This window comes from Staurois parvus, unplaced genomic scaffold (genome assembly GCF_062004578.1).
Source record: "Staurois parvus isolate SC_StPar_1 unplaced genomic scaffold, SC_StPar_1.0 ptg000376l, whole genome shotgun sequence".
Taxonomy (NCBI): Eukaryota; Metazoa; Chordata; class Amphibia; order Anura; family Ranidae; genus Staurois; species Staurois parvus.
In genome coordinates, this window is record NW_028318172.1 from 1,767,524 (window position 1) to 1,777,593 (window position 10,070).

The window sequence follows — 10,070 nt, forward strand, 5'->3', positions numbered from 1 at the left end:
GATTTGACTGATGGTAGCTGGAGCCAATGGCACCTGCTATTCTCAGCAATGCCTTGGAGACCAGGAATAGGAGAGAGGACATGTACAGTGCTGAATCTATACAGGTGTTAGGGAAGTGTCAAGGAGGGGAGGGGATGAAGGGAAAACACAGTGGAAGGTTTTTACTTTATACATTAAAGTAAAAAAAAAAAAAACTTTAGACCCCATTCACACCAAATCGCACCCTATTTGTGCCTATGGAACTGTTTAAATTGGTGCGACTCTGAATTGCACTGATTTTCGAATATGGTTCTTGCACTATTTTTGGCGCTTTCGTGTGTGACTTGCATTGATATCTCTGCATGAAGTCACACAGATGTCGGCAAGCTGCACATGATTTCACATTGAGCGGTGATTTTGAAATTGTGCTACTTCAGCTGAAATTTCATAGCTGCATTCGGTGTAATCCAGGACTTAGACTTTAGAACCACTTTCATCCCAATGACGAGCAGTTTTTTTTTTGCAGCTTACCAATTCTTGGGTGTGTGGCTGCATTAGTTTTCTTTCTCCCCCACCCTTTATTTTCCTTTTCTTCTCTCAGTAAGTCTCATATTTTTTAACTTTAACAAAGCAAGCTGTCCAGCAAAAGTTACAGTTAGAGGATTGAGACAAACTATTTACCACTGTCAAGTGCTTACAATGGACAGCTTTTATTTATGTAAAACCTTTATTCCAAAAGGAAAAGAAAAAAAACTATTGCTGTAACTGCTAAAAAGTGTTGCTTGAAGTTTGGCTTTAATGTGTTAGGTTCATCTACATGTGCTAGTGCATCTAAAACTACCCTCTCCCCCCACTTCCAACGTTGTTGGTCAAATGTGTCTCTGTTACTCCTCTTTCCATAGTTTGAGATATTTACAGGAACTGTGATACTGGCTGTATCACCAGGTGCAAATAAAAAATTGCTCCACTCTGGGTTTTTCTTGACATAATTGAGTGTGATCCAGTTGCTACAATTAGATCCATATATATTTGGACACAGGCACAATTTTGATACTTTTGGCTCTATATGTCACCAGAATAAATTACAATGAAACCATCCAAATTAATTTCAAGTGCAGACTTTCAGCTTTAATTCAAGGGGTTGAACATAGAAATGGAAAATTTCCTCTCAAATACTTACCATAATTTTCCTTTCCTGATGGACTCCATGGCAGCATATGTATGGGTTAGTCCCGCCCTCTCTTCTCCTGTAGGACCCCACTCCCATAAATCTTTACTCCTCGCCATGGCATTGGGAGGGTACTCCTGCTGCCATGGAGTCCATCAGGAAAGAAAAATTACGGTCAGTTTTTGATAAGAAATTGTCTGTTTTCCTGACCAACTCCATGGCAGCATAGTTATGGGAAATAACTAGCCATAAAAGTGTTGAGGTCCATGAGGCCGTTCTGCAGATCATCTCAGGGGCGACATGCCGGGAAGACGCCCAGGACGTAGCCACACTTCTGGTTGAGCATGCGGTCACCGCCTCTGCAGGCGCCATGCTCTTAACTCTGTAGGCCATTTGGATGGCCTGGATGATCCAGGCTGCGCTTGACCTGGGAGACACCTGGTCTCCTGTACTCTTCCCATGGAAAATGATGAATAGACGGCCCGATCTGTGGAAGGATGCTGTGACCCGCAAGTATAGCCTTAAGGTCTCGCCTACGTCCAGGGGGTGAGCGTCATCGACTCCCAAGGCTCTTAAATGTTGGCAGGACAATCGCTTGGTTCTTGTGGAAGACCGAGATTTCCTTTGGGGCCTCAACCTTACTGCTCCTTTGAAGAATTGCAGCACTAGAGATTGGTCGGCCCATGATACGCCAGTGAAAGCCAAGATGGCTGACACTTAAACCCTAAGGGTGCTGACCAACGGGCAGGTCCAGGCCTGACTGCAGGAATCCCAGGGCATCCTGCACCCTCGGATTACTAAAGGATCCACCCACACTCGAGATATAGTCCACAAACTTATACCAGACTCTTCCATAGACCCTGTTGGTACTTGGTCTCCTGGCATCCATCAGGGTGGGGATGACTTCAGCAGGACAGCCTAAGGCCTCCAACCTCCCCCTCTCAAGAACCAAACCATTAGATGAAGCCAGGCTGGGCAAGAGTACAAGCCGTAGGGGTGAACCTGAGATGAGGAGGGCTCTTGAACGCCCAAGCATGCCCTAAAGATACTGTGTTGATGGCCCAGGCATCCCAGATTGAAGCCGCCCAGACATGCCGAAAGTGGCGAAGGCCCCTACCTGGCCTGCCTGAGCGGGCCCAACTCAAAAGGACTTTGTGGCCTAATGACCTCCAGAGGTCGAGCCCTTGGAGGATTCCTGGCCACCTCTTCCAGAACCCCACTTTATCCAACCACACTTCCATAGCTTTAGACAAGGCTGCTAAGGCAAGGGCCGGCTTGCAAGCCATCCCAGCCGTAGTGTAGATTAGCTTGAGATCGGAATCTATTCTCCTTTTCAGGGTGTCCTTGAAGGACACCGAGTGAGAGGGAGGGTAACATGCTTGGCTAGTCTGATCAAGGCCACATCCACCAGAGGGTCCGATTCTAGATGTTTGATGTCCTCTGATTTGAACGGATAAAGCTTGGCTGCTTTATTCAGCAAGGAGGCCCTCTTATCGACATTGCTCCACTCCTCTGTGAAAATTTCCTTCAGGAATGGAAAGTTTGGACGATCCTTTCTTAGATGTTTAAAGAATTTCCTATGTGTAGGGGGAGACTCCACGGCTTCTTCCCACTTCAGGGCCTCTTTGACTGCTTTGACTAGGGGCGAGACCAAGGTGAAATCGAAGCCCACACATAGATCTTCACTCTCCGCCTCACTATCTGAGGCTTCGGCTGACAGGTGGCTAGGTTGTGAAGACTCCAATCCCTCTTTGAGAGGGGAGCATACCTCGACTGATGGGCTGTGGGCGCGGCTTGTCCCAATTTCTTTCAGGGACTCTTGAATGACTGTCTGACCAAACCCACTACCTGTTGGTTGGCGCTTTCTCTCTCGCCGGTCACCCGTGCAGGAGTCACATAATGACCTGTCATCAGGAACCTGAGAATTGCACCCCCAGCAAGTTTTCCTATTGGAATGGCTGGAGTGCCACTTAACGTGATGCCTGGAGCTGGAAGGAGACCTGTGGCATCCAGATTTAGAGGCCAAATGATGGTGCCGAGAGCTGGACGCACTTCCGTCATGGTGTGCTGTATAGTGGCGATCAGACCTAGAAGCGCTGAGAGAGGAAAAAAAGATACAGAACAAGGGATAGTTTAAAGCCCTAAGGAGGCGGTGACACATCAGCTTGAACTTCAGCTTGAACTTCAGCCAGTCCATGCTGAACCGGCCTAATTTTGATCCATGTATGGCTGGTTTTAGTTTACCTTTGCTGGTCCTAGGTGCAGCAAATAACCACCAGTTGTTGATGAGCTGGCCAAAATTTGAGCCATGGGTGCCTCTGTCACCACTGCTCCAGATTTCCTTTGAACTGAAAATAAAAAAAGTGCAGAAAATTGCAGGCTGGCACCTATGGCTCACATCCAGAACTTGTGGCTGTCAGATTACCCCAATAATGCCTGCAGCTGTCATGGTTGGGTCTAGGCCAGCAATGGGCAAACTGCAGGCCGTATACGGCCCGGCGGACCTTTTAATCCGTCCCGCGGAGCTAGGCTCCCGCTAGGCTCCTCTCACAGTCCGCCCTGAAGACCGGTGTAGCATGAAAATCTGTCTCCTATGAGGATCTGTCCCCCTCAACGTATCTGCGCATGTGCCGGAGATCGCTGATCGGCTGCTAATGCCTGAAACTGGCACATGCGCAGATACGTCGAGGAGGACAGATCCTCATAGGAGACAGATTTTCATGCTACACCGGAACGGCGCGGGAACACGGCGAGAGGAATGTGCGGAGCAAAGGTAAGTGAATTGACACAGGGGGGACTTGGGGACTTAATATGGGGGATGAATTAATACGGGGGATGAATTACTATGGGGGATGAATTACTATATGGGGGATTAATTACTATGCTTACTATGGGGGAATATTACTATACTTACTATGGATGACACATACACATCATTCATCTACTCTTGGTCCGGCCCCCGGGTCCAATATATGAACCCATTGCGGCCCTCAAGTCAAAAGGTTTGCCCACCCCTGGTCTAGGCTGACAGGGTTCTTGTGTGGGCAGAGCTGCGTATATCTCAGTAATGGATGGACAGAAATTTAATTCTTTGGCAGGCATCATTTTCTTGTATTTTACTATGTGCTTGAAATGCAGGTCAGAAAATTTTAATTGACTTTAATAGAGCAGTACACATGGTAGTTAAGAGGCTGTGTTCACATTTCACTGTGTTTTTTCAGAGACAGCATTTCTTATTTAGGTGCCTTTGAAGAGCAGGCTAGTACAGTTGAAAGCTTCCATTTTTCCCCCCAAATGATCCATTTTCCATGTAAATACAGCTGCATCACATTGAATCACTAGAATACCCATCAACATGAACGTATATGTATTTCATATTTTAGATGATCTTCTGGAGATACTTAGCCCTCCTAACCTTAACTAACTTAGAGCCAACCATGATGGAGCAAATGTGAATAATCTATGTACTCATACATTACTCCTAAATTATTTAATTAATTTGCATTCTCATGCTTAAGGGCTCATTCAGACAGAGCAATGGATACACATGCAGCAGCTGCACGGACACAGTCATGTGAAAGTTTGACATATGGGCAGAAGCGGGTGCATAAATCTGCACATGGGCGTTGATTTACTAAAGGCAAATAGGCTGTGCACCGCAAGTACACTTGCTCTAGAACTGAGGGGAACATACAAGGAAAATTTAAAAAAACAGCATTGTTTTCTTGCACATGATTGGATGAAAGAAATCAACAGATCTTCGCCTCATTTCAGAGCTTCGCCTCAGATTTAAAGCAACTGCACCTGCAGGTGCACAGCCTATTTGTCTTTAATAAATCAACCCCTTTGTGTTTAGATCACACAGCAATCAGTCTGAAGTAGGGTTGCCACCTGTCCAGGATTCATCTGTAAAGTCTGGGTTTTGAATCGTGTGCCCAGGGCTCAATGCATCTGTAACCCAGACACATTTTTCAGACCGGGCTGTGGCTCCCTAAGTAGGGTTGCCAAAAGAATGAATGAGAGGTGGCATTGAATGAGTTACCAGATGCCAGCCAGGGTTTGAAAGAGAACTAGGTCTTTTTATTTCCTTCATTTATACTTATCTATGGGGATGCAGCATCCACCCTCCGCCAACTCTAAGGGTGAGAATTCAGCGATCACATCAGCTGATCGCTCAAGTCTCCTTTCCGCTCTGAGCAGAGAGCGGGACTGTCAGGCACCGCTGTCTACTCAGCCCCCCCCCCAGTGCTCACTGGAGTGCTGGGCTGTGGAGCAGGAGGGAGTTGTCAAGCTGCTTATATATAGGGCCAATTTTCTCCTACAGATGAGCGCTCCATTCTCAAAATGTGAGATGTCCTGGCTACAGCCTTGAGGACTGAATCCCCAGAGTGTGCGGGAGCAGAGAGCAATAGATGGGATTTCCCTGCCGCAATCATTGCTGGAGGATTTTGGAGGAAGAATGTGCTGCTGATGGGAGGAGGGGGATAGGGGCACTGTCATATAAAGTGAGTGTCCTGCCGGGAGCTGTCAAACTTTCCACCAGTGCCTGATGACTGAGGGATCAGCAGTTACAGGAACATCGCTCATCCAATGAGCTTAGGCTCATGCATCATGCACAGTTTAACTATGCTCAGCCAATTCTTAACACAGTCTGGTCATTCAGCCAGGCTGCTATCCAGCACATAGCATCATAAAGGCGATCCTCAGCACCACATTGCATATCCAGCAGCCAGGGTTGCAGATCAGACTTAGCTGGAATGTCCATTGCCTCTGCATGCTGGAATTCCTTTAGCACCATGCTGAGCTGGGATTGACACTTGGCACAGGACAAGCCCTTACTTGCCACACCAAAGCTCATGGGGAGAACCCACACCTTTCTACCACACACTCAGTGGGCCAGGACACCCACAGGAGAGCGAGGACACACAGGAGGTGGGGCGTGATCATTTCCGGGTGAGCAAGGCATTCCGGGAGTGACGTACCCACCAAGCCAGAGACTACCAGGGGAACAAACACTGTACAGCCCACCGGGACCTAGTGCACCTACTTACCGGGGATCCCCTCCCCCACAAGGAAAATATAGTACACACCGAGAGACCCCTTCCCCATACTGTACACACCAGAGGACTCCCCTACCCCCACACCATACTACACCATACAAAAACTAAATTGCCATTAATGTGTTTGGCTTAAAGAAAAGGTGGCAACTCTTGTCTGCAGTGTGAGATCACGCACTGCAATCAGGCTGCAGTGTGAGATCACGCACTGCCTCTCACTGGCAGGCCCAGGAGATTTTCACGCAGAACCATTTCTAGGGTTTACAGAACATGGTCTGAAAAAGAGAAAATATCCTGCGAGCAGCAGTTGTGTGGAGGAAAATGCTTTGTTAATGTCAGAGGAGAATGGGCAGACTGGTTGCTGCGACATTTAGATGGTAGGGTCAGAATTTGGCGTACACAACATGAAAGCATGGATCCATCCTGCCTTGTATCAACGGTTCAGGCTGGCGGTGGTGTAATGGTGCAGGGGATATTTTCTTGGCACTAGCAAGGTGCACCTAATAAAATGGCCAGTGAGTGTATATTTATATCTTCCAAAAAGATCACATCAGAGATGAAGATAAAAAGCATCCTTTACTCATGCTATAAGCATTGCATAAGACTGTGCAATCAAACCTGCTTGGATAAGACCATTTTCACAAGAGCATTCCGATCGGGTCTGTCTGTCCGTTTTTCAGGCGGACCTGATCAGACCCTCCATACTGCTCTATGTGTCTGTTTACACCAGCCTACCTCTCATCTGTAAGAACAAATGGAAGAGCATCCATTCCTCACCGACTGGGCAGACCGGAGGGCAGTCTGTCTACATCTGACTGTTCATAGAGCAGAGCGGGCTGAATCCGTGTCCACTCTGCAGTAGAGAAGACACAAACCTGTCATCTACCTGCTCAGCGGCGGATCAGCAAACATATCCTCCACTGAGGAAGTGGAGTCTACCCTATGTGAAAGGGGCCTAAGGTCTGTTGGGACTTTTGTCCAATCTGTACAAGGTGTCCAATAGAAAAAAAATCTTCCTTATCTTGGACCAACATTATTCAATATTATTGATAAATATTAGCAGATGTTTATATTTTGATATATTTTGATGCCCAGTTGGTCTACGGAACATAAAACTATTTTTAAGGCGTAAACCCTGTATATTTTGAAGGGGACGAGATCTTAATAACATCTTTGTTAAAGTGTATGCAAAGCTTACCTTTATGATTTTTTTTTGCTAAGGTGCTGTGTATCAAAAACAATTTCCATTTTCGTTTCCTTTAAAAAAAATTTTTTATTAATCCTTTGTTGCATTTCATTGCTACTGATCTCCAGCAACCTTGTCGTAGTCACTTCCTATCTACAATGAAGGAAATAAGTATTTTATCCCCTGCTGATTTTGAATGTTTGCCCACTCACAAAGAAATGATCAGTCTAAAAATCGAATGGTAGGTGTATTGTAACACTGAGAGACAGAATAGCAACAAAAAATTCAAAAGAAATGCATGTCTAACAAATTATGCACTGATTTGCATGTTCATGAGGGAAATAAGTATTTGATCCCCTTCACAAAACTTGACTTAGTACTTGGTGGCAAATCCCTTGTTGGCAATCACAGAGGTCAGACGTTTCCTGTAGTTGGCCACCAGGTTTGCTCACATCTCTGGAGGGATTTTGGCCCACTTCTCTTGGCAAATCCTCTCCAAGTCTTTAAGGTTTGGTGGCTGACATTTGGCAACTCGAACCTTCAGCTCCCTCCACAGATTTTAAATTGGATTAAGGTCTGGAGACTGGCTAGGCCACTCCAGGACCTTAGTGTGCTTCTTCTTGAGCCACTCCTTTGTTGCCTTGGCCTGTGTGTTTTGGGTCATTGTCATGCTGGAACACCCATCCATAACCCATTTTCAATGCCCTGGCTGAGGGAAGAAGGTTCTCACCCAAGATTTGACGGTACATTGCCCCGTCCATCGTCCCTTTGATGCGGTGCAGTTGTCCTGTCCCCTTAGCAGAAAAACACCCCCAAAGCAGAATGTTTCCACCACCATGTTTGACAGTTGGGATGGTGTTCTTGGGGTCATAGACAGCATGCCTCCTCCTCCAAACACGGCGAGTTGAGTTGATGCCAAACAGCTTGATTTTGGTCTCATCTGACCACAACACTTTTAGCCAGTCCTCTGCATCATTCAGATGTTCATTGGCAAACTTCAGACGGGCCTGGACATGTGCTTTCTTGAGCAGAGGGACCTTGCGGGCATTGCAGGATTTCAATCCTTGTCGGTGTAGTGTGTTACCAATTGTTTTCTTGGTGACTGTGGTCCCAGCTGCCTGGAGATTATTGACAAGATCCTCACGTGTAGTTCTGGGATTATTCCTCACTGTTCTCATGATCACTGACACTCCACGAGTTGAGATCTTGCATGATGCACCAGACTTAGGGAGACTGACAGTTGTTTTGTGTTTCTTCCATTTGCGAATGATTGCACCAACTGTTCTTCACCAACCTTCTCCCCAAGTTGCTTGGCGATAGTTTGGTAGCCCAGTCCAGCCTTGTGTAGGTCTACAATCTTTTCCCTGACATCCTTGGACAGCTTTTTGGTCTTTGCCATGGTGGAGAGTTTGGAATCTGATTGTTTGATTGCTCCTGTGGACAGGTGTCATTTATACAGGTAGCAAAATGAGATTAGCAGCACTCCCTTTCAGAGACTATTTCTATTCTCAGCTTGTTACCTGTATGAAAGACACCTGGTCACCAGAAATCCTGCTGAATGATAGGGGATCAAATACTTATTTCCCTCATGAACATGCAAATCAGTGCATCATTTGTTAGACATGCATTTCTTTTGAATTTGTTGTTGCTATTCTGTCTCTCAGTGTTACAATACACCTACCATTCGATTTTTAGACTGATCATTGCTTTGTGAGTGGGCAGACATTCAAAATCAGCAGGGGATCAAATACTTATTTCCTTCACTGTATGTGAACAAACACAATAGAAAGCCATGGTCTTTCACATGTCAAGGTCCCTATCTCACATACATGTGTACATACATGCACACAGATACTAGGGCCAACTTAGACAGGAGCCAATTAACCTACCAGCATGTCTTAGCAGTTTTTGCATTAAATAGATACTGAAGATATAATTTCTCGGAAGTGTGTTTTCATCACCATTTCAAATGGCTTCATTTTCTACTCCCCTAATCGACACCTCATGGAACCTCACGAACAGCACCAACCTAATCATCCCTAAATAAGTTCCCTTCCTTCCATCTGCCTAACATTTTTTTCGACTTTTTTATTTATTTTTTGTTTAAAAGCATTGATTTCTAAAAACTAAGTTCACCTTTTGGAACATGTTACATATTCCATGCATATTTGAAGAGGAACATGTAACGTACCAGCACCTGCCACTAGATCCCCTTCAAGGCCTCCCTTGGAGTGAAAAAGGGTGGAGGATCTTCTCCCTGCACCCACTGTCACAATTCAAAAGGAGCAGTTTAAAAATCAGCGTGCAGTGCGAGATCACGCACTAGAATCGACACGCAGTGCGAGATCACGCACTGAAATTGACGCGCAGTGCGAGATGACGCACTGGAATCAACACACAGTGTGAGATCACGCACTGGAATCGGGGCGCAGGGCGACATCACACTAGTATTGGGGCGAAGTGCGAGATCGCGCACTGGAATCGGGGCGCAGCGCGAGATCGCGCACTGGAATCGGGGCGCAGCGCGAGATCGCGCACTGGAATCGGGGCGCAGCGCGAGATCGCGCACTGGAATCGGGGCGCAGCGCGAGATCGCGCACTGGAATCGGGGCGCAGCGTGCGACCGCGCACTGGAATCGGGGCGCAGCGTGCGACCGCGCACTGGAATCGGAGCGCAGCG